At 42.5% G+C, this 25,254-nt stretch overlaps 1 protein-coding gene across 6 annotated transcripts in view; it reads right to left on the bottom strand.

Annotated features, from left to right (window-relative positions):
- Positions 1–25,254, bottom strand: part of LOC106570440 (engulfment and cell motility protein 1) — a 201,828-nt gene that overhangs the window by 114,750 nt on the left and 61,824 nt on the right. The window lies entirely within an intron of this gene.

Raw genomic sequence — 25,254 nt, 5'->3', positions numbered from 1 at the left:
CAAATGGAATGGGTCTGAATACTTTAAATATATACAGTTGAAGTCCGAAGTTTACATACACTTAGGTTGGAGTCATTAAAACTCGTTTTTCAACCACTCCACAAATTTCTTGTTAACAAACTATAGTTTTGGCAAGTCGGTTTGGACATTTACTTTGTGCATGACACAAGTCATTTTTCCAACAATTGTTTACAGACAGATTATTTCACTTATACTGTATCACAATTCCAGTGGGTCAGAAGTTTACATACACTAAGTTGACTGTGCCTTTAAACAGCTTGGAAAATTCCAGAAAATGATGTCATGGCTTTAGAAGCTTCTGATAGGCTAATTGACATAATTTGAGTCAATTGGAGGTGTACCTGTGGATGTATTCAATGCCTACAAAAGAAAATCAGCCAAGACCTCCACAATTGTAGACCTCCACAAGTCTGGTTCATCCTTGGGAGCAATTTCCAAACACCTGAAAGTACCACGTTCATCTGTACAAACAATAGTATGCAAGTATGAACACCATGGGACCACGCAGGTGTCATACCGCTCAGGAAGGAGACGCGTTCTGTGCCCTAGAGATGAACGTACTTCGGTGCAAAATGTGCAAATTAATCCCAGAACAACAGCAAAGGACCTTGTGAAGATGCTGGAGGAAACAGGTACAAAAGTATCGATATCCACAGTAAAACTAGTTCTATATCGACATAACCTGAAAGGCCGCTCTGCAAGGAAGAAGCCACTGCTCCAATACCGCCATAAAAAAGCCAGACTACGGTTTACAACTGCACATGGGGAAAAATATCATAATTTTTGAAGAAATGTCCTCTGGTCTGATGAAACAAAAATAGAACTGTTTGGCCATAATGAACATCGTTATGTTTGGAGGAAAAAGGGGGAGGCTTGCAAGCCGAAGAACACCATCCCAACCGTGAAGCACGGGGGTGTCAGCATCATGTTGTGGGGGTGCTTTTCTGCAGGAGGGACTGGTGCACTTCACAAAATAGATGGCATCGTGAGGCAGGAAAATTATGTGGATATATTGAAGCAACATCTCAAGATATCAGTCAGGAAGTTAAAGCTTGGTCGCAAATGGGTCTTCCAAATGGACAATGACCCCAAGCATACTTCCAAAGTTGTGGCAAAATGGCTTAAGGACAACAAAGTCAAGGTATTGGAGTGACCATCACAAAGCCTTGACCTCAATCCTATAGAGAATTTGTGGGCAGAACTGAAAAAGCGTGTGCGAGCAAGGAGGCCTACAAACCTGACTCAGTTACACCAGCTCTGTCAGGAGAAATGGGCCAAAATTCACCCAACTTGTTGCGGGAAGCTTGTGGAAGGCTACCTGAAATGTTTGACCCAAGTTAAACAATTTAAAGGCAATGCTACCAAATACTAATTGAGTGTATGTCAACTTCTGAGCCACTGGGAACGTGATGAAAGAAATAAAAGCTGAAATAAATCATTCTCTCTACGATTATTCTGACATTTCACATTCTTAAAATAAAGTGGTAAAGCTAAACTGACCTAAGACAGAAAATTCTTACTCTGATTAAATGTCTTTACATAGTTGAATGTGCTGACAACAAAATCACACAAAAATAATCAATGAAAATCCAATTTATCAACCCATGGAGGTCTGGATTTGGAGTCACACTCAAAATTAAAGTGGAAAACCACACTACAGGCTCATCCAACTTTGATGTAATGTCCTGAAAACAAGTCAAAATGAGGCTCAGTAGTGTGTGTGGCCTCCACGTGCCTGTATGACCTCCCTACAACGCCTGGGCATGCTCCTGATGAGGTGGCGGATGGTCTCCTAGGGGATCTCCTCCCAGACCTGGACTAAAGCATCCACCAACCCCTGGACATTCTGTGGGGCAACGTGGCGTTGGTGGATGGAGCGAGACATGATGTCCCAGGTGTGCTCAATTGGATTCAGGTCTGGGGAACGGGCGGGCCAGTCCATAGCATCAATGCCTTCCTCTTGCAGGAACTGCTGACACACTCCAGCCACATGAGGTCTAGCATTGTCTTGCATTAGGAGGAACCCAGGGCCAACCGCACCAGCATATGGTCTCACAAGGGGTCTGAGGATCTCATCTCGGTACCTAATGGCAGTCAGGCTACCTCTGGCGAGCACATGGAGGGCTGTGCGGCCCCCCAAAGAAATGCCACCCCACACCATGACTGACCCACCGCCATACCGGTCATGCTGGAGGATGTTGCAGGCAGCAGAACGTTCTCCACGGCGTCTCCCGACTCTGTCACGTCTGTCACATGTGCTCAGTGTGAACCTGCTTTCATCTGTGAAGAGCACAGGGCGCCAGTGGCGAATTTGCCAATCTTGATGTTCTCTGGCAAATGCCAAACGTCCTGCACGGTGTTGGGCTGTAAGCCCAACCCCCACCTGTGGACGTCGGGCCCTCATACCACCCTCATGGAGTCTGTTTCTGACCGTTTGAGCAGACACCTGTTGTCTATTCCATTTGCACAACAGCATGTGAAATGTATTCTCAATCAGTGTTGCTTCCTAAGTGGACAGTTTGATTTCACAGAAGTGTGATTGACTTGGAGTTACATTGTGTTGTTTAAATGTTCTCTTTATTTTTTTGAGCAGTAAAAAACATTATGCGTGTGTGTGTGTGTGTGTGTGTGTGTGTGTGTGTGTGTGTGTGTGTGCATGCATGCATGCATGCATGCATGCATGCATACATGCATACATACACACACACATAATGTTTTATTTTATGTATTTTTTTGTTGTTGCACAAAACAATTTAAGCAACAGGGATCTTGATCGAGGAGAGCCTTGAATGTCTCTGCTGTAACCAAGAAGCTTGATCTTGACATCTAGCCACTTAGATAACAAGTTCGCAAACTAAATGCATAGCTGGAGTCCTGAGCTGGATATCATTCATTTGACAGATCTTAGATTTCTTATAGTCATAATTAACTTATAGTAAAAGCAGTGGCGTAGCACGCAACCCCACAATCTCCGCGAGGTGGATCATACCGTCTGTATTTCGAAATATAAAGTTTATACCTTATACCGGGGTATTGCCCAAGCCTAGCACTTCCCTCTTCCTAAGTAAAATGGCACCCTATGTATTGCACTACTTTTGGCCCCCAACCCATTGGTCCTGGTCAGAAGTAGTGCACTATATAGATCACACACTACTAGGGAGCCATTTGGGGTACAGGGACAGTCTTTGGAGCACTATAGCTATACAATAAAAAACAGCCAAGCAACACCATGTATTATTCAGGACTTCTGTCTGGATCTTGATGGCTTGGACCATCTTCACTCCTGGATGAGAAGCTCCTTTACATATTTAATCCTCTTTCATAATACATGGATCCAGTCTCAGGGTCGACTCAAGGGCTTGCGTCCCAAATACCACTCTATTCCCTATGAGGTGCACTACTTTAGACCAGGGTCCAGTATAGAGCTCTGGTCAAAAGTAGTGTACTATATAGTGAAAAGGGTCCCGGGGCTCTGGTCTAAAGTAAAGCACTATAAAGGGTGTCATTTGGGACACAGACAAAGAACATATCTCGATGGCTGCACTAGGGAATAGGGTGCCATTTCAGACACAGCCAATGTGTGTAGCCTTCGTCTCTCTCGCTCCCCATGCACTGTTTATTCTTAAAAGACAGTAGTCATGTCATCTGTCTGGTCTGGTGTGGTGTAGTGTAGTGTGACTGAGTGACTCACCCCAAAATAAATAAGCACAGCCCTTGTTCAGGGCCTGTTGCCATGGGAGCCATGGCTTCAATAGACACTAGCTAGCTGCATCTTTATTTCCATCCAGGGTGTGTCACACAGTCACCTTTTCTTTGTTGTGACTTGAACTTCTCAAAATTCATAAAAACCAATAGCATTATTTTTTTGCGATATTAAAATAAGTCTGAGGGAAATTTTGGACTGGGTTTAAACATTGGAGTCTATGTATAATGAGAACTTTGAGGAACTTTGCCTTCAGTGTGTGCGTGTCCTTCCAGACCTGCAGCTGTCTGTATTGTATTGATGAAACCAGGCTCCTCACTAAAAACACTGACTCTCTCTCGCTCTCTCTGTCCGTTCATGCCTCTCCCTTCTTTAGGCTCATTCAGAGAAAATTGTTTTGTCCTCTGTTCTAGGAAAGCGGAAAGGGAGGGAGGCGGAGAGAGAAAGACAGGAGGCAAAAATAGAAGAGCATTGTCTTGATGAGCACAAGCTGCCCTTTTCACTTTGGGTATAGGAGCATAGCCACGCACAAGCGCACACACCCCAAAACTCATCTTCAGGAGGACGCGCACCGAAGCAATAGTGCCTTCCCTTTGTAAACAGAATGATGCATCAACACCAACAGAGCCTTGGAACACACTGTCTTTAGTGTTATAAGATTACCTTTTTCACATACAGGCAGAAAACAAGAGCCTTCGTGGGAGTGATGTGTTTATCTATAGATATACAGAAAACTAGAGTCTTCGTGGGAGTGATGTGTTTATTTATAGATATACAGAAAACTAGAGCCTTCGTGGGAGTGATGTGTTTATCTATAGATATACAGAAAACTAGAGTCTTCGTGGGAGTGATGTGTTTATTTAAAGATATACAGAAAACTAGAGTCTTCGTGGGAGTGATGTGTTTATTTATAGATATACAGAAAACTAGAGCCTTCGTAGGAGTGATGTGTTTATCTATAGATACAGTGGGGGAAAAAAGTATTTGATCCCCTGCTGATTTTGTACGTTTGCCCACTGACAAAGAAATGATCCGTCTATAATTTCAATGGTAGGTTTATTTGAACAGTGGGAGACAGAATAACAACAAAAATATCGAGAAAAACGCATGTCAAAAATGTTAGAAATTGATTTGCATTTTAATGAAGGAAATAACTATTTGACCCCCTCTCAATCAGAAAGATTTCTGGCTCCCAGGTGTCTTTTATACAGGTAACGAGCTGAGATTAGGAGCACACTCTTAAAGGGAGTGCTCCTAACCGCAGCTTGTTACCTGTATAAAAGACACCTGTCCACAGAAGCAATCAATCAATCAGATTTCAAACTCTCCACCATGGCCAAGACCAAAGAGCTCTCCAAGGATGTCAGGGACAAGATTGTAGACCTACACAAGGCTGGAATGGGCTACAAGACCATCGCCAAGCAGCTTGGTGAGAAGGTGACAACATTTGGTGCGATTATTCGCAAATGGAAGAAACACAAAAGAACTGTCAATATCCCTCAGCCTGGGGCTCCATGCAAGATCTCACCTCGTGGAGTTGCAATGATCATGAGAACGGTGAGGAATCAGCCCAGAACTACACGGGAGGATCTTGTCAATGATCTCAAGGCAGCTGGGACCATAGTCACCAAGAAAACAATTGGTAACACACTACGCCATGAAGGACTGAAATCCTGCAGCGCCCGCAAGGTCCCCCTGCTCAAGAATACATATACATGCCCGTCTGAAGTTTGCCAATGAACATCTGAATGATTCAGAGGACAACTGGTGAAAGTGTTGTGGTCAGATGAGACCAAAATGGAGCTCTTTGGCATCAACTCAACTCGCCGTGTTTGGAGGAGGAGGAATGCTGCCTATGACCCGAAGAACACCATTTCCACCATCAAACATGGAGGTGGAAACATTATGCTTTGGGGGTGTTTTTCTGCTAAGGGGACAGGACAACTTCACCGCATCATTTGACGGGGCCATGTACTGTCAAATGGGGTCGTTGATGGGTATTCCAGCATGACAATGACCCAAAACACACGGCCAAGGCAACAAAGGAGTGGCTCAAGAAGAAGCACATTGGAGTGGAGTGGCCTAGCCAGTCTCCAGACCTTAATCCCATAGAAAATCTGTGCAGGGAGCTGAAGGTTCGAGTTGCCAAACGTCAGCCTCGAAACCTTAATGACTTGGAGAAGATCTGCAAAGAGGAGTGGGACAAAATCCCTCCTGAGATGTGTGCAAACCTGGTGGCCAACTACAAGAAACATCTGACCTCTGATTGCCAACAAGGGGTTTGCCACCAAGTACTAAGTCATGTTTTGCAGAGGGGTCAAATACTTATTTCCCTCATTAAAATGCAAATGAATTCATAACATTTTTGGCATGAGTTTTTCTGGATTTTTTTGTTGTTATTCTGTCTCTCACTGTTCAAATAAACCTACCATTAAAATTATAGACTGATCATTTCTTTGTAAGTGGGCAAACGTACAAAATCAGCAGGGGATCAAATACTTTTTTCCCCCACTGTATACAGAAAACTAGAGCCTTCGTAGGAGTGATGTGTTTATCTATAGATATACAGAAAACAAGAGACTTTGTGGGAGTGATGTGTTTATCTATAGATATACAGAAAACTAGAGCCTTCGTGGGAGTGATGTGTTTATCTATAGATATACAGAAAACTAGAGCCTTCGTGGGAGTGATGTGTTTATCTATAGATATACAGAAATCAAAGAAGCAGCAAAGCAAGATAAACTGTGTGTTCGCGTGCGCGAGCGCTTGTGCATTTGCGTACGTGGGCTCTGGTCAAACGTTGTGCACTATATAGGGAATAGGGTGCCATCTAGGATGCAGGACCCCATCATCCTTCCCCTCTCATCACAGAGAGATATGCTAAACAGTAACTCTAGTGGAGGGACTCTTGGTAGAGGAGAGGGGTAGTCAGGGCTGCCAGGAACACTGGAATTCTGCTCTGGGCTACACAGCAGTAAGCCAATCAAGATTCACTATGTGTGTGTGTGTGTGTGTGTGTGTGTGTGTGTGTGTGTGTGTGTGTGTGTGTGTGTGTGTGTGTGTGTGTGTGTGACCCTGGAGGAGGTAGTTTTATTTCTCTCCACTTTACAATGCAAATTGTGGATTGTTATAGAGCAAGCGGTTGTGAAAGGTGATCATGTCATGGTAGTCGATATCCTTAAGCCTCGGTAATATGTAGACCATACAAAACAGCTCTGCCAGAGCGGATAACTAAAAAGACATGAGAGGACAAGTCTCTCCCTGTCTTTATAGAAAACATTAGGGATAGAAATGTAATCTGAGAGACACTTTCTGCAAGGAGGTCACACCACTAAAGTGACCCATTAATCCACTGGGTTATTTTTGACTCGGAAAGAGTGAAATTGCACCCCCCAAAAATCACAAATCACCTCAAGGACCTGAAAATCAATCTCACGCCAGAAGGTCACAACTGGAAGAACAAAGGCATCAACAAAGGAGGCGGTAAAGAGGGGAAGAGAGAGAAGGATTTGATTTGTTGGACAGCAGAAAGTGTCGGGTTTCTGCTCAAATATTTATGAGGTAACATAAGAAGTCTTGTCCTCTGCAGAGAGGAAGGAAGGCGATAGAAAGAGGAAGAGAGAGGGGAGGGAGGGAGGGCAAGAGAGAAAAGAGAAAGGAAAGAGAGGAGTGACCCTGTACACCCATATTGAAAAACAAAACAAAAATCGAATCAAAATCTAATTTTATTTGTCACATGCACCGAATACAACAGTGAAATGCTTTCTTACAAGCCCTTAACCAACAATGCAGAAAATACCTAAAAAAAGTAAGAGGTAAAAGTAACAAATAATTAAAGAGCAGCAGTAAAATAACAATAGCGAGGCTATATACAGGGAGTACCGGTACAGAGTCAATGTGCGGGGGCACCGGTGTCGAGGTAATATGAACATATAGGTAGAGTTATTAAAGTGACTATTCAAGGATAATAACTGAGAGTAGCAGCAGCGTAGAAGGGAGTGGGGGACAATGCAAATAGTCTGGGTAGCCATTTGATTAGATGTTCAGGAGTCTTATGGCTTGGGGGTAAGGCTGTTAAGAAGCCTCTTGGAGAAGAAGCCTCCCTCAACGTGATCAAGACAAAGGAGTTGATTGTGGACTACAGGAAAAGGAGGACCGAGCATGCCCCCATTCTCATCGACGGGGCTGTAGTGGAGCAGGTTGAGAGCTTTAAGTTCCTTGGCGTCCACATCACCAACAAACTAACATGGTCCAAGCCCACCAAGACAGTCGTGTAGTCTTCTCATGCTTTGTTGATTTCAAAAAAGCTTTAGACTCAATTTGGCACGAGGGTATACAAACTGATGGAAAGTAGTGTTGGGGGATGTTTCCTCAGAGCTGTGGAGTGAGACAGGGATGCAGCTTCAACATATACACTGAATAAAAATATAAAAGCAGCATGCAACAATTTTAAGGATTTTACTGAGTCACAGTTAATTGAAGGAAATCAGTCAATTTAAATTAATTAATTAGGCCACATGACTGGGAATACAGATATGCATCTGTTCGTCACAGATACCTTAAAAAAAGTAGGGGCGTGGATCAGAAAACCAGTCAGTATGTGGTGACCACCATTTGCCTCATGCAGTGTGACATCTCCTTCGTATAGAGGTGATCAGGCTGTTGATTGTGGCCTGTGGAATGTTGTCCCACTCCTCTTCAATGGTGTGCGAAGTTGCTGGATATTGGCGGGAATTGGAACACGCTGTCTCACACGTCGATCCAGAGCATCCCAAACATGCTCAAATGGGTGATATGTCTGGTGAGTATCAAGGCCATAGAAGAACTGGGACATTTTCAGCTTCCAGGAATTGTGTACAGATCCTTGCGACATGGGGCTGTGCATTATCTTGTTGGCGGTGAATGAATGGCACAACAATGGGCCTCAGGATCTCATCACGTTATCGCTGTGCATTCAAATTGCCATCGATAAAATGCAATGGTGTTCGTTGTCTGTAGCTTATGCCTTCCCATATCATAACCCCACCACGGGGAACTCTGTTCACAACATTGACATCAGCAAACCGCTCGCCCACATGACGCCATACTGCCCGGTACAGTTGAAACCGGTACAGTTTAATCCGTGAAGAGCAGACTTCTCCAGCATGCAGGTGGACATTGAAGGTGAGCATGGTTACGACTCCGAACTGCAGTCAGGTCTAGACCCTGGTGAGGATGACGAGCACAAAGATGAGCTTCCCTGAGACGGTTTCTGACAGTTTGTGCAGAAATTCCTCAGTTGTGCAATCCCATAGTTTCATCAGCTGCCAGGGTGGCTGGTCTCAGACGATCCCGCAGGTGAAAAAGCCAGATACGGAGGTCCTAGGCTGGCGTGGTTACACGTGGTCTGCGGTCGTGAGGCCGGTTGGACATACTGCCAAATTCTCTAAAACTACGATGGAGGCGGCTTATGGTAGAGAAATTAACATGAAATGATCTGGCAAAAGCTCTGGTGGACATTCCAGCAGTCAGCATGCCAATTGCATGCTCACTCAAAACCTGAGACATCTGTGGTATTGTGTTGTGTGACAAAACTGCACATTTTAGAGTGGCATTTTATTGTCCCCGGCACAAGGTGCACCTGTGCAATGATCATGCTGTTTAATCAGCTTCTTGATATGCCACACCTGTCAGGTGGATGGATTATCTTGGCAAAGGATAAATGTTCACCAACAGGGATGTACAAAAATTTGTGCACAGAATTTGAGAGAAATAAGCTTTCTGTGAGTATGGAACATTTCTGGGAAATTTTATTTCAGCTTATTAAACATGGGACCAACACTTTACGTTGTGTTTATACTTCTGTTCAGTGTATACAGTGCATTTGGAAAGTACTCAGACCCCTTGACTTTTTCCACATTTTATTATGTTACAGCCTTATTCTAAAATTTAATAAATAGTTTCTCTCTCATCAATGTACACACAATACTCCATAATGACAAAGACAGTATTTATAGAAATTTTTGCAAACGTATAAAATAAAAACTGAAATAAGTATTCAGACCCTTTACTCAGTACTTTGTTGAAGCACCTTTGGCAGTGATTACAGCCTTGAGTCTCCTTGGGTAAGCTACAAGCTTGGCACACCTGTATTTGGGGAGTTTCTCCCATTATTCTCTGCAGATCCTCTCAAGCTCCGTCAGGTTGGATGGGGAGTGTCGCTGCACAGCTATTTTCATGTCTCTCCAGAGATGTTTGATTGGGTTGGTCCAGGCTCCTGCTTGGCCACTCAAGGATATTCAGAGACTTGTCTCAAAGCCACTCCTGCGTTTTATATATATATATATATATATATATATATATAAAACGCAGGAGTGGCTTTGAGACAAGTCTCTGAATATCCTTGAGTGGCCAAGCAGGAGCCTGGACCAACCCAATCAAACATACATATATATATATATATATATATATATATATATATATATATATATATATATATATATATATATTTTAAATGACCCTAAGCACACAGCCAAGACAACGCAGGAGTGGCTTTGAGACAAGTCTCTGAATATCCTTGAGTGGCCAAGCAGGAGCCTGGACCAACCCTATATATATATTTCACCTTTATTTAACCAGGTAGGCTAGTTGAGAACAAGTTCTCATTTACAACTGCGACCTGGCAGTTGTCCTGTTGGAAGGTGAGCCTTCATCCCAATCTGAGATCCTGAGCGCTCTGGAGCAGGTTTTTATAAAGGATCTTTCTGTACTTCACTTTGTTCATCTCTCCCTCAATCCTGACTAGTCTCCCAGTCCCTGCCGAAGAAAAACACCTCCACAGCATGATGCTGCCACCACCATGCTTCACCGTAAGGATGGTGCCAGGTTTCCTCCAGACGTGACGCTTGGCATTCCGGTCTTGGTTTCAACAGACCAGAGAATCTTGTTTCTCATGGTCAGAGTTCTTTAGGTGCCCTTTGGCAAACTCCAAGCAGGCTGTCATGTGCTTTTTGTAGCCTAGTGGTTAGAGCGTTGGGCCACTAACCGAAAGGTTGCTGGATCGAATCCCCGAGCTGACAAGGTAAAAATCTGTCGTTCTGCCCCTGAGCAAGGCAGTTAACCCACTGTTCCCTGTGCACCGAAGACGTGGATATCGATTAAGGCAGCCCCCCGCACCTCTGATTCAGAGGGGTTGGGTTAATTGCGGAAGACACATTTCAGTTGAAGGCATTCAGTTGTACAACTGACTAGGTATCTCCCTTTCACTGAGGAGTGGCTTCCACCTGGCCTGATTGGTGGAGTGCTGCAGAGAATGTTCTCATATCTCCACAGAGGAACTCTAGAGCTCTTTCAAAGTGACCATCGGGTTCTTGGACACCTCCCTGACCAAGGCCCTTCTCCCCCGATTGCTCAGTTTGGCTGGGCGGCCAGCTCAAGGAAGAGTCTTGGTGGTGCCAAACTTCTTCCATTTAAGAATGATAGAGGCCACTGTGTTCTTGGGGATGTTTTGGTAAACTTCCCCAGATCTGTGCCTCGACACAATCCTCTATGGACAATTCCTTCAACCTCATGATTTGGTTTTTGATCTGACATGTACTGTCAACTGTGGTACCTTATCTAGACAGGTGTGTGCCTTTACAAATAATGTCCTATCAATTGAATTTACCACAGGTGGACTCCAATCAAGTTGTTGAAACACCTCAAGGATGATCAATGGAAACAGGATGCACCTGAGCTCAATTTCGATTCTCATAGCAAAGGGTCTGAATACTTATGTAAATAAGGTATTTCAGATGTTTTTTATTTTATACATTTGCAAAGACTTCGAAAACCTATTTTCACTTTGTCATAATGGGGTATTATTTTAGAATAAGGCTGTAACATAACAACATCTGGAAAAAGTCAAGGGGTCTGAATACTTTCTGAATGCACTGTATATCAATGAATTGGCGAGGCAACTTGAACTGTCTGCAGCACCCGGCCACACTACTGGACTCGGAAATCAAACGTCTACTATTTGCAGATGATCTACTGTTTCTGTTCCCAACCAAGGAGGGCCTACAGCAGCACCTAGATCTTCTGCACAGATTGTGTCAGTGAATCTTAGTAAGAACAAATGGTGTTCCAAAAAAGGTCCAGAAGCCAAGACAATAAATAGATATTCTATCGAGACAGTTTCCCTAGAGCACAAAGAATTTCACCTACCTCAGCCTAAACAACACCACAGGTAACTTCCACAAGGCAATGAACGATCTAAGAGACAAGACAAGAAGGGCCTGAGTCTTTGTACAGACTCAGTGAGCATAGCCTTGCTACTGAGAGAGGCCGCTATAGGCAGACCTGGCTCTCGAGAGAACATAGGCTATGTGCACACTTCCCACAGAATGAGGTGGAAACTGAGCTGCACTTCCTAACCTACTGTCAAATGTATGACCACAGAGCTCCATACTATCTTTGGCAATGTTAACAAGTTTCCCATGCCAATAAAGCCCCTTTGAATTTTGAAAGAGAGAGAACATGATCTAAAAAAAGCCCTAAGCTTCACCTCCTATTGGCACTGAGGGTACGTCCCAAGCGGCACCCTATTCGAAAGTAGTATAAAGGCAATAGGCTGCCATTTTGAACACACCCTGAGAATGAATAGAGCGACGGAGCCTGAACCAGCACGTTTCACAGTTCCCACAGCCTGAGCCTACATAATCTATAATCATGATAAAAAATAGAATGTATGACAGTTTCTGATCAATGTGTCTTAATACAGAAGCCCAGATATAATAGTGTAATTTTTTACAGTATTACGACTCACCAACACACATCTCACAAACAAACATCAGCTACACCAACCCACGCAGCCACAGTCAATCACACTTGATGGCTGAGAACATATGCTTGCCTTTTTTCTCCCCCTTTTTTTTTACTTTAGAAAATTTATCCTCTTCAACTTTTCTAAGCGACAGGGAGGGGATTCCTCAGGTTTGACCAGAGGGCGCTGGCGTCCTGTATGGATTTCAAAAGAGCCTAAACCTTAGTGCTTCATCTGACACTTCTACAAAGGGCCTTGGCTCACCAAGGGGCCAGGGTGTGACACCGTGCCACAGACAGCCTATAAAGAAGGCAGGAGCCTTTATCTGTGTAAGAAACAAAAGGTCATGGAGACATGCTCAGCGAGTTATCACCGTCTTCGAGTCTGAGACGGAAGGACACAGAGAGAGAAGGATTGGAAACATACAAATACACTGAAACATCCGCTTCAAAGGTGACGTTAAAAACAGACATACCCCAACACACCAAAACAGAAGCTTCAAGCGAGACACCTTCACAAACCGAGACAGACATGGAGACACACACATATACCACACACACACACTTCAAGTCTGCAACGTTCACTTCACAGACACACTGAAACCTGCCCACGCTCTAGCCATGCTTTCAGTTAGGGCAGGGCGATATACCCTAAACATAATATCTACAGTTTTTCAAACTTATGGTCCATTCACAATATACACTACCAAAAGTTTGGGCACTCCTACTCATTCAAGGGTTTTTCTTTATTTTTAACTATTTTCTACATTGTAGAATAATAGTAAAGACATCAAAACTAGGAAATAACACATATGGAATCATGTAGTAAACAAATCAAATATATTTTATATTTGGAGATTCTTCAAAGTTTCCACCCTTTTCCTTGATGACAGCTTTGCACACTCTTGGCATTATCTCAACCAGCTTCATGAGGTAGTCATCTGGAATGCTTTTCAATTAACAGGTGTGCCTTGTTAAAAGTCAATTTGTGGAATTTCTTTCCTTCTTAATGTATTTCAGCTAATCAGTTGTGTTGTGACAAGGTAGGGGTGGTATACAGGAGATATCCCTATTTGGTAAAAGACCAAGTCCATATTATAGCAAGAATAGCTCAAATAAGCAAAAAGAGAAATGACAGTGCATATTTACTTTAAGACATGAAGGTCAGTCAATATGGAAAATGTCAAGAACTTTGGAAGTGTCTTCAAGTGCAGTCGCAAAAACCATCAAGCGCTATGATGAAACTGGCTCTCATGAGGACCGCCACAGGAAAGGAAGACACAGGAAAGGAAGACAAAGAGTTACTTCTGCTACAGAGGACAAGTCCATTAGAGTTACCAGCCTCAGAAATTGCAGCCCAAATAAATTCTTCAGTGTTCAAGTAACATCAACTCTTCAGAAGAGGCTGTGTGAATCAGGCCTTCCTGGTCAAATTGCTGCAAAGAAACAACTACTAAAGGACACCAATAAGAAGAAGAGACTTCCTTGGGCCAAGAAACACAAGCAGAAGACATTAGACCAGTGGAAATCTGTCCTTTGGTCTGATGAGTCCAAATCTGAGATTTGTATGATCTCCGCATGTGTGGTTCCCACCGTGAAGCATGGAGGAGGAGGTGTGATGGTGTAGGAGTGCTTTGCTGGTGACACTGTCTGTGATTTATTTAGAATTCAAGGCACACTTAACCAGCATGGCTACAACAGCATTCTGCAGCAATACGCCATCCCATCTGGTTTGCGCTTAGTGGGACTATCATTTGTTTTTCAACAGGACAATGACCCAACACACCTCCAGGCTGTGTAAGGTCTATTTGACCAAGAAGCAGAGTGATGGAGTGCTGCATCAGATGACTTGGCCTCCACAATACCCCGACCTCAAACCAATTGAGATGGTCAGGGATGAGTTGGACCGCAGAGCTAAGGAAAAGCAGCCAACAACTCCTTCAAGACTGTTGGAAAAGCATTCCAGGTGAAGCTGGTTGAGAGAATGCTAAGAGTGTGCAAAGCTGTCATCAAGGCAAAGGGTGGCTACTTTGAAGAATCTGAAATATATTTTGTTTAACACTTTTTTGGTTACTACATGATTCCATATGTGTTATTTCATAGTTTTGATTCTACAATGTCCAAAATAAGGCCAATGAGTTTCTATAGGTTTATTTTGGACCTAAGCTTGTCGCCTGTGTCCCGCATTTGGGACAACGACTTCCTTTGTTAGGGCAGTGACGTGCATCTCGTCAATATATACAGATTTTTGGTGTAAATGGTAAGGCTCACACAGCACGGAGGAGTGAAGGACACGACACCAAAAATACATGAGAACAAGCGGACAAATGCTTACAAAAAAAACTATAATAATAATAATTTTAAAAACTTGATTCATGGGAGGCATTTGGAATATCTCGCAAAAACATAAATTCCAATTAATCAAATTAATTCGATATATCACCCAGCCCTACTTTCAGTGTCCTTTCAGGCACCCTGGGGGAGTGTCACACACAAACACACCCAAGACACCCGGCCCCAGGGGCGTACTGGGACAAGAATTTGGCCTGGCATTTTATCCACACCAGCCCACATCACTGCACCCCACCATCCTCCCACCCCCCGGCTGGCCGGCCACCAACCACGCACGCACACTACACCTCTGATTTAGACACAAGCAGCAGCACAACATTGACAGTACAGCATTTCTTTTTTTAAAACAGTTCATGTTTAAAACCAATACAATATGTAAAAACACCACTGGTACAACTCACCACTATAACTGTGTCTCTGGAGATACAACTCACCCCTATGACTGTGTCTCTATCTGGAGGTACAACTCACCACTATGACTGTGTCTCTGTCTGGAGGTACAACTCACCACTATGACTGTGTCTCTATCTGGAGACAACTCACCCCTATGACTGTGTCTCTATCTGGAGACAACTCACCACTATGACTGTGTCTCTATCTGGAGGTACAACTCACCACTATGACTGTGTCTCTGTCTGGAGGTACAACTCACCACTATGACTGTGTCTCTATCTGGAGACAACTCACCACTATGACTGTGTCTCTGTCTGGAGGTACAACTCACCCCTTTAACTGTGTCTCTGGAGATACAACTCACCCCTATGACTGTGTCTCTATCTGGAGACAACTCACCACTATGACTGTGTCTCTATCTGGAGACAACTCACCCTTATGACTGTGTCTCTATCTGGAGACAACTCACCACTATGACTGTGTCTCTATCTAGAGACAACTCATCACTATGACTGTCTCTGTCTGGAGGTACAACTCACCCCTTTAACTGTGTCTCTGTCTGGGGATACAACTCACCCCTATGACTGTGTCTCTATCTGGAGACAACTCATCACTATGACTGTTTCTGTCTGGAGGTACAACTCACCCCTATGACTGTGTCTCTGTCTGGGGATACAACTCACCCCTATAACTGTGTCTCTGTCTGGGGGTACAACTCACCCCTATAACTGTGCTCTGTCTGGGGGTACAACTCACCCCTATAACTGTGTCTCTGTCTGGGGGTACAACTCACCCCCATGACTGTGTCTCTGTCTGGGGGTACAACTCACCCCTACGACTGTCTCTGTCTGGAGGTACAACTCACCCCTATAACTGTGTCTCTGTCTGGAGATACAACTCACCACTATGACTGTGTCTCTATCTGGAGACAACTCAGCACTATGACTGTCTCTGTCTGGAGGTACAACTCACCACTACGACTGTCTCTGTCTGGAGGTACAACTCACCCCTATAACTGTGTCTCTGTCTGGGGATACAACTCACCCCTATAACTGTGTCTCTGTCTGGGGGTACAACTCACCCTTATGACTGTGTCTCTGTCTGGGGGTACAACTCACCACTATGACTGTGTCTCTATCTGGAGACAACTCAGCACTATGACTGTCTCTGTCTGGAGGTACACAGTTGTAGGGGTGAGTTGTATCTCTAGACAGAGACACAGTTATAGGGGTGAGTTGTATCTGTCTGGAGGTACACAGTCATAGTGGTGAGTTGAATCTCCAGACAGAGACACAGTTATAGTGGTGAGTTGTCTCAATCTGGAGACTGTCTCTGATCTAGCATTTATGTTTGCCTCCCTGTTGTGCTGTCTATCTCTCAGCATCTTCTGTGCTGCTTTTGTTCTGCTTAAGCCTTACACTTTATAAAAGCCAAGCTAATGACTTTGAAAATTAGTGCCAGTCATATATAGAGTCAGGTCCATACATATTTGGACACCAAGTTATTCTTATTTTAGCTGTCTACCACAGCATATTGGAGTTGAAATGAAATAATGAATAGGAGGGTATTTACATCCAAATCGGGTGAACGGTGTAGGAATTATAGCACTTTTTATATGTGGTCCCCACCTTTTTAAGGGACCAAAAGCAACTGGACAATTGGCTGCACAGCTGTTCCATGGTCAGGTGTGTGTGTCATTCCCTCATTAGTTAATTTACAAGTAAGCAGAAAAAAGGTCTAGAGTTGATTTCAAGTGTGGCATTTGCATCTGGAATCGGTTGCTGTCAACCCTCAATATGAAGTCCAAAGAGCTCTCACTGCCAGTGAAGAAAGCAATCATTAGGCTGAGAAATCAAAACAAACCCATCAGAGAGATAGCAAAAACATTACGTGTGGCCAAATAAACTATTTGGTACATTCTTAAAAAGAACACAATGGTGAGCTCAGGAACACCAAAATGCCCGGAAGACCACGGGAAAACTGTGGTGGATGACAGAAGAATTCTTTCCCTGGTGAAGAAAAACCCCTTCACAACAGTTGGCCAGATCAAAAACACCCTCCAGGAGGTAGGCGTATCTGCGTCAAAGTCAACAAAATCTGCGTCAAGAGAAGACTTCACCAGAGTAAATACAGAGGGTTTACCACAATACACAACACGTGTCCCATGTGGCTCAGTTGGTAGAGCATGGTGTTTGCAACGCCAGGGTTGTGGGTTCGATTCCCACGGGGGACCAGTACGGGGGGGAAAAAAAATGTATGAAATCTATGCATTCACTACTGTAAGTCGCTCTGGATAAAAGCGTCTGCTAAATGACTAAAATGTAAATGTAAATACGTAAACCATTGGTAAGCCTCAAAATCAGGAAGACCAGATAAGAGTTTGCCAAAAAACATCTAAAAAAAAACTTTACAGTTCTGGAACAACATCCTATGGACAGATGAGACAAAGATCAACTTGTACCAGAAGGATGGGAAGAGAAAAGTATGGAGAACGGAAGGAACTGCTCATGATCCGAAGCATACCACCTCTTTGTATGGTTGAGAGGGATGAGGCAAAAAGTATGGCAAATAAGTCTGTCAGCCCAGGCTAACATACTGCAAATTAAGAAATCATGTGACGAAGCTAAATAAAAATAAACTATACTATGAAACAAAGATAAATGATATAAATAATGATAGTTAAAAGCTTTGGAGGACCTTAAATGACATTTTTGGGAAAAAAGCCAACTTGGAGCCATCATTCATTGAATCAGATGGCTCATTTATCATAAAACCCACTGATATTGCCAACTACTTTAATGACTTTTTCCATTGGCAAGATAAACAAACTTAGGGATGACATGCCAGCAACAAACACTGACACTACACATCCAAGTATATCTGACCAAATTATGAAAGACAAGAATTGTACTTTTGAATTCCGTAATGTGACTGTGGAAGAGGTGAAAAGATGATTGTTAATAGACAATGACAAGCCACCGGGGTCTGACAATCTGGATGGAAAATTACTGAGGATAATAATAGAAGATATTGCCACATCTTCAATTTAAGCCTACCAGAAAGTGTGTGCCCTCAGGCCTGGAGGGAAGCTAAAGTCATTCCTCTACCCAAGAATAGTAAAGCTCCCTTTACTGGCTCAAATAGCCGACCAATCAGTCCGTTACCAACCCTTAGTAAACTTCTGGGGGAAAAAATGTGTTTGACAAGATACAATGCTGTTTCACAGTAAACAAATTGACAACAGAATTTCAGCATGCATATAGGGAATGACACTCAACAAGCATGCACTTACACAAATGACTGATGATTGGCTGAGAGAAATTGATGATAAAATGATTGTGGGGGCTGTCTTGTTAGACGTCAGTGCAGCTTTTGACATTATCGATCATAGTCTGCTGCTGGAAAAGACTTGTGTTATGGGTTTACCCCCCCCCCTCCCTCCGCTATAATGTGGATAAATAGTTACTTGTCTAACAGAACACAGAGGGTGTTCTTTAATGGAAGCCTCTCAAATATAATCCAATTAGAATCAGGAATTCCCCAGGGTAGCTGCTTAGGCCCTTTCCTTTTTTCAATCTTTACTAACAACATGCCACTGGCTTTGAGTAAGGCCAGTGTGTCTATGTATACGGATGACTCAACACTATACACGTTAGCTACTACATCAACTGAAATAACTGAAACAAAAAGCTGTAGTTAGTTTCAGAATGGGTAGCAAGGAATAACTTAGTCCTAAATATTTCCAAAACTAAAAGCATTGTACTTGGGACAAATCATTCACTAAACCATAAACCTCAACTACATCTCGTAATGAATAATGTGGAAATTGAGCAAGTTGAGGTGACTAAACAGCTTGGAGTGACCCTGGATTGTAAACTGTCATGGTCAAAACATATTGATACAACAGAAGCTAAGATGGTGAGAGGTCTGTCTATAATAAAGCGCTGCTCCGCCTTCTTAACAACACTATCAACAAGGCAGGTCCTACAGGCCCAGGTTTCGTTGCACCTGGACTACTGTTCAGTCGTGTGGTCAGGTGCCACAAACAGGGACTTGGGAAAATTGCAGAAGGCTCAGAACAGGGCAGCACGGCTGGTCCTTAAAAATACACGGAGAGCTAACATTAATGACATGCATGTCCATCTCTCATGGCTCAAAGTGGAAGAGATGTTGACAAGCTGAAGGTACTGAGCTGTCTGTTTAAAATTCTAGCACACAGCTTGGACCCATGCATACCCCACAAGGTATGCCACCAGAGGCCTCTTCATTGTCCAGAACAGACTATGGGAGGCGCACAGTACTATATAGAGTCATGACTACATGGAACTCTATTCCACATCAGGTAACTGATGCAGCAGTAGAATCAGATTTAAAAAGCAGGTAAAAAAAACACCTTATGGAACAGCAGGGACTGTGAAGTAACAGGCACAGACACATACATACATACAGTTGAAGTTGGAAGTTTACATACACCTTAGCCAAATACATTTATACTCAGTTTTCACAATTCCTGACATTTAATCAGAGTAAAAATTCCCTGTCTTAGGTCAGTTAGGATCACCACTTTATTTTAAGAATGTGAAATGTCAGAATAACAGTGGAGAGAATTATTTATTTCAGCTTTTATTTCTTTCATCACATTCTCAGTGGGACAGAAGTTTACATACACTCAATTAGTATTTGTTAGCATTGCATTTAAATTGTTTAACTTGGGTCAAACTTTTCAGGTAGCCTTCCACAAGCTTCCCACAACAAGTTGGGTGAATTTTAGCCCATTCCTCCTGACAGAGCGGGTGTAACTGAGTCAGGTTCGTAGGCCTCCTTGCTCGCACACGCTTTTTCAGTTCTGCCCACAGATTTTCTATAGGATTGAGGTCAGGGCTTTGTGATGGCCACTCCAATACATTGACTTTGTTGTCCTTAAGCCATTTTGCCACAACTTTGGAAGTATGCTTGGGGTCATTGCCCATTTGGAAGACCCATTTGCAACCAAGCTTTTACTTCCTGACTGATGTCTTGAGAGGTTGCTTCAATATATCCACATAATTTTCCTTCCTCACGATGCCATCTATTTTGTGAAGTGCACCAGTCCGTCCTGCAGAAAATCACACCCACAACATGATGCTGCCACCCCCGTGCTTCACGGTTGGGATGGTGTTCTTCGGCTTGCAAGCCTCCCCCTTTGTCCTCCAAACATAACGGTGGACATTATGGCCAAACAGTTCTATTTTTGTATCATCAGACCAGAGGACATTTCTCCAAAAGGTACCATCTTTGTCCCCATGTGCAGTTGCAAACCGTAGTCTGGCTTTTTTATGGTGGTTTTGGAGCAGTGGCTTCTTCCATGCTGAGTGGCCTTTCAGGTTATGCCGATATAGGACTCGTTTTACTGTGGATATAAATACTTTTGTACCCGTTTCCTCCAGCATCTTCACAAGGTCCTTTGCCGTTGTTCTGGGATTGATTCGCACCAAAGTACGTTCATCTCTAGGAGACAGAACATGTCTCCTTCCTAAGCGGTATGACGGCTGCGTGGTCCCATGGTGTTTATACTTGCGTACTATTGTTTGTAGAGATGAACATGGTACCTTCAGGCATTTGGAAATTGCTCCCAAGGACGAACCACACTTGTGGAGATCTACAATTATTTTTCTGAGGTCTTGGCTGATTACTTTAGATTTTCCCATGATGTCAAGCAAAGAGGCACTGAGTTTGAAGGTAATACATCCACAGGTACACCTCCAATTGACTCAAATGATGTCAATTAGCCTATCAGAAGCTTCTAAAGCCATGACATCATTTTCTAGAATTTTCCAAGCTGTTTAAAGGCACAGTCAACTTAGTGTATGTAAACTTCTGACCCACTGGAATTGTGATACAGTGAATTATAAGTGAAATAATCTGTTTGTAAACAATTATTGGAAAAATTACTTGTGTCATGCACGAAGTAGATGTCCTAACCGACTTGCCAAAACTATAGTTTGTTGACAAGAAATTTGTGGAGTGGTTGAAAAACGAGTTTTAATGACTCCAACCTAAGTGTATGTAAACTTCCGACTTCAACTGTACATCCATGATAACATACGCACTATACACACACGTACACATGGATTTTGCATTGTTGATATGAGGTAGTGGAGTATGGGCCTGTGGGCACACAGTGTGTTGTAAATTCTGTAATGAATATATTGTCATGTTTTTTAAATTGTATAACTGCCTTCATTTTTGCCAGACCCCAGGAAGAGTAGCCTTGGCAGCAGCTAATGGGGATCCATAATAAATACAAATACCTCATCTGTGAAGCATGGTGGAGGTAGTGTTATGGCGTGGCCAATGGAACTGGTTCCCTTGTATTTATTGATGACGTGACTGACTGCTGACAAAAGCAGCAGGATAAATTCTGAAGTGCTACGGGCTATATTATCTGCTCAGATTCAGCCAAATGCTTCAAAACTCATTGGACAGCGCTTCACAGTGCAGATGGACAATGACCCGAAGCATACTGCGAAAGCAACCCAATACTTTAAAGGCAAAGAATTGGAATGTTCTGCAATGGCCAAGTCAATCACCTGACCTGAATCCAATTGAGCATGCATTTCACTTGCTGAAGGCAAAACGCCCCAAGAACAAGCAGGAACTGACAGCTGCAGTAAAGGCCTGGCAGAGCATCACCAGGGAAGAAACCCAGCATCTGGTGATGTCTATGTGTTCCAGACTTCAGGCAGTCATTGACTAGGTCCAAGAGGCTTCTAAACAGCTTCTACCCCCAAGCCATAAGACTCCTGAACATCTAGTCAAATGGCTACCCAGACTATTCGCATTGCCCCCTCCCCTCTACACACCACTGCCACTATCTGTTGTCATCTATGCATAGTCACTTTAATTAACTCTACCTACATGTACATACTACCTCGACTAACCAGTGCCCCCACACATTGACTCTGTACCGGCACCCCTCTGTATATTGTTATTTATTATTTTCTACTGCTGCTCTTTAATTACTTGTTACTTTTATCTGTTATTCTTATCCGTATTTTTTGATACTGCACTGTCGGTTAGGGGCTCGTAAGTAAGCATTTCACTGTAAGGTCTACACCTGTTGTATTCGGCACATGTGACTAATAACTTTTGATTTGATTTTCAACCAAGTATTAAAACTCAGAATGTATTTTTTGATTATGTTAATATGTTCAATTACTTTTGAGCCACTAAAATTGGGGGGGGGGGGGCTATGTATACAAATGGTTGTAATTCCTACATGGTTCATACAATAATTTTGACAAAACCCTTAAATTAAAGATGAAAGTCTACACTTTAAGCACATCTTGATTGTTTCCTTTCAAATCAATTGTGGTGGCGTACAGAGCCAAAATGATGTAAATTGTGTCACTGTCCAAATACTTATGGACGTGACTGTATGTGTTCCCCTGAATCAACACCTACCCTAATTGTCTATTAGTACTGTCCAGACTAAGATTTTCCCCTGGTGACACTGGTGCCACTAACTTCTACAGTGTGTGGCACCATCCACCAAATCATGAGTAATCATCTTATAAAGTAACTCAAAGTGATTTATTAAAGAAGTGTCAAAAATAGAATACTGAGGCATTCAAAAATAAGACATTTCACCTAACACATCCAAGCAGGAATTCATACTCAATATATTTTGTGCAACCTAATCCAGTGATTGTCATGAATGTTGGGTTGACAATTACAGTAGACTATAGTTGCTATATTTTACTGGTCAAACTAGGACTCCAGAATGTCCCAATTTTGGGGGGGTTCAATAGAGAGATTATACATCTTTATGTGCACCTCTACTTCAGTTCAACAACTGAGGAAGTGGAAACTCCAAAACATCAAAACACACTAGATCGCTAACTCTAAATATAATACCCACTGCTAGTAGCTATGTCTTCATCAAACAGTACATTTTATGTCCTAAAAAACACAGATTAGGCTACTACCCATGAGACCTATGCCCTGGCAAAGGCCGGAGCGCATTTTTCCCATGCACCGTTCCATATCTCAAAGCCATATCAAATATCTTGGTTGTAAAATATTGGCTATTGAGCTGAATATTGAGTGTTGAGAAATAACAATTTTACCTACAAAAAGCTGAGGCCTTGCTGTTTTTTCCCCTAATTGGATTTTTAAATGTTATATGATCAGAAATGTTCTTCTCTTAAGCGCATGGGGGGAAAGGGGAGTGGCTCGCTCATTACAGCAGCAGGCCCTAGTGATACAGATTAGAGGTCGACCGATTAATTGGAATGGCCGATTAATTGGGGCCGATTTCAAGTTTTCATAACAATTGGTAATTGGCATTTTTGGACACGGATCATGGCCGATTACATTGCACTCCACGGGGAGACTGCGTGGCAGGCTGACTACTTGTTATGCGAGTGCAGCAAGGAGCCAAGGTAAGATGCTAGCTAGCATTAAACGTATCTTATAAAAAAAAAAAAATCAATCTTAACATAATCAGTAGTTAATTACACATGGTTGATGATATTACTAGTTTATCTAGCTTGTCCTGTGTTGCATATAATCGATGCGTTGCCTGTTAATTTATCATTGAATCACAGCCTCCTTCGCCAAACGGGTGATTTAACAAGCGCATTCGCGATAAAAGCACTGTCGTTACACCAATGTGTACCTAACCATAAACATCAACACCTTTCTTAAAATCAATACACAAGTATATATTTTTAAACCTGCATATTTAGTTAATATTGCCTGCTAACATGAATTTCTTTTAACTAGGGAAATTGTGTCTCTTCTCTTGCGTTCTGTGCAACAGAGTCAGGGTATATGCAGCAGTTTGGGCTGCCTGGCTCGTTGCGAACAGTGTGAAGACTATTTCTTCCTAACAAAGACAGCCAACTTCGTCAAACGGGGGATGATTTAACAAAAGCTCATTTGCGAAAAAAGCAATCTTTGCATGAATGTACCGAACCATAAACATCAATGCCTTTCTTAAAATCAATACACAGAAGTATATATTTTTAAACCTGCATATTTAGTTCAAAGAAATTCATGTTAGCAGGCGATATTAAACTAGGGAAATTATGTCACTTCTCTTGCGTTCATTGCACGCAGAGTCAGGGTATATGCAACAGTTTGGGCCGCCTGGCTTGTTGCAAATTAATTTGCCAGAATTGTACATAATTATGACATAACATTGAAGGTTGTGCAATGTAACAGGAATATTTAGACTTAGGGATGCCACCCGTTAGATAAAATACGGAACGGTTCCGTATTTCATTGAAAGAATAAACATTTGTTTTCGAAATGATAGTTTCCGGATTTGACCATATTAATGACCTAAGGCTCGTATTTGATAGAGCAGTCTGACTGCGCTGTGGTGGGCAGCAGCACGCTCGTAAGCATTCATTCAAACAGCACTTTACTGCGTTTGCCAGCAGCTCTTCGCAATGCTTCAAGCATTGCGCTGTTTATGACTTCAAGCCTATCAACTCCCGAGATTTGGCTGGCAATACTAAAGTACCTGTTAGAACATCCAATAGTCAAAGGTATATGAAATACAAATGGTATAGAGAGAAATAATTCTATAATAACAACTACAACCTAAAACTTCTTACCTGGGAATATTGAAGACACATGTTAAAAGGAACCACCAGCTTTCATATGTTCTCAGCTTTCATATGTTCTCATGTTCTGAGCAAGGAACTTCAACTTTAGCTTTTTTACATGGCACATATTGCACTTTTACTTTCTTCTCCAACACTTTGTTTTTGCATTATTTAAACCAAATAGAACATGTTTCATTATTTATTTGAGACTAAATAGATTTTATTGATGTATTATATTAAGTTAAAATAAAATTGTTCATTCAGTACTGTTTTAATTGTCATTATTACAAACAAACAAAAAAATATGTATATATTATTACAAAAAAAATATATATATAAAATAATCGTCCGATTAATCCGTATCGGCTTTTTTGGTCCTCCAATAATAGGTATTGGCGTCATAATCGG

This window comes from Salmo salar, chromosome 14, assembly GCF_965601325.2.
Source record: "Salmo salar chromosome 14, fSalSal1, whole genome shotgun sequence".
Classification (NCBI taxonomy): Eukaryota; Metazoa; Chordata; class Actinopteri; order Salmoniformes; family Salmonidae; genus Salmo; species Salmo salar.
This window is presented reverse-complemented; position numbering and strand designations above follow the sequence as displayed.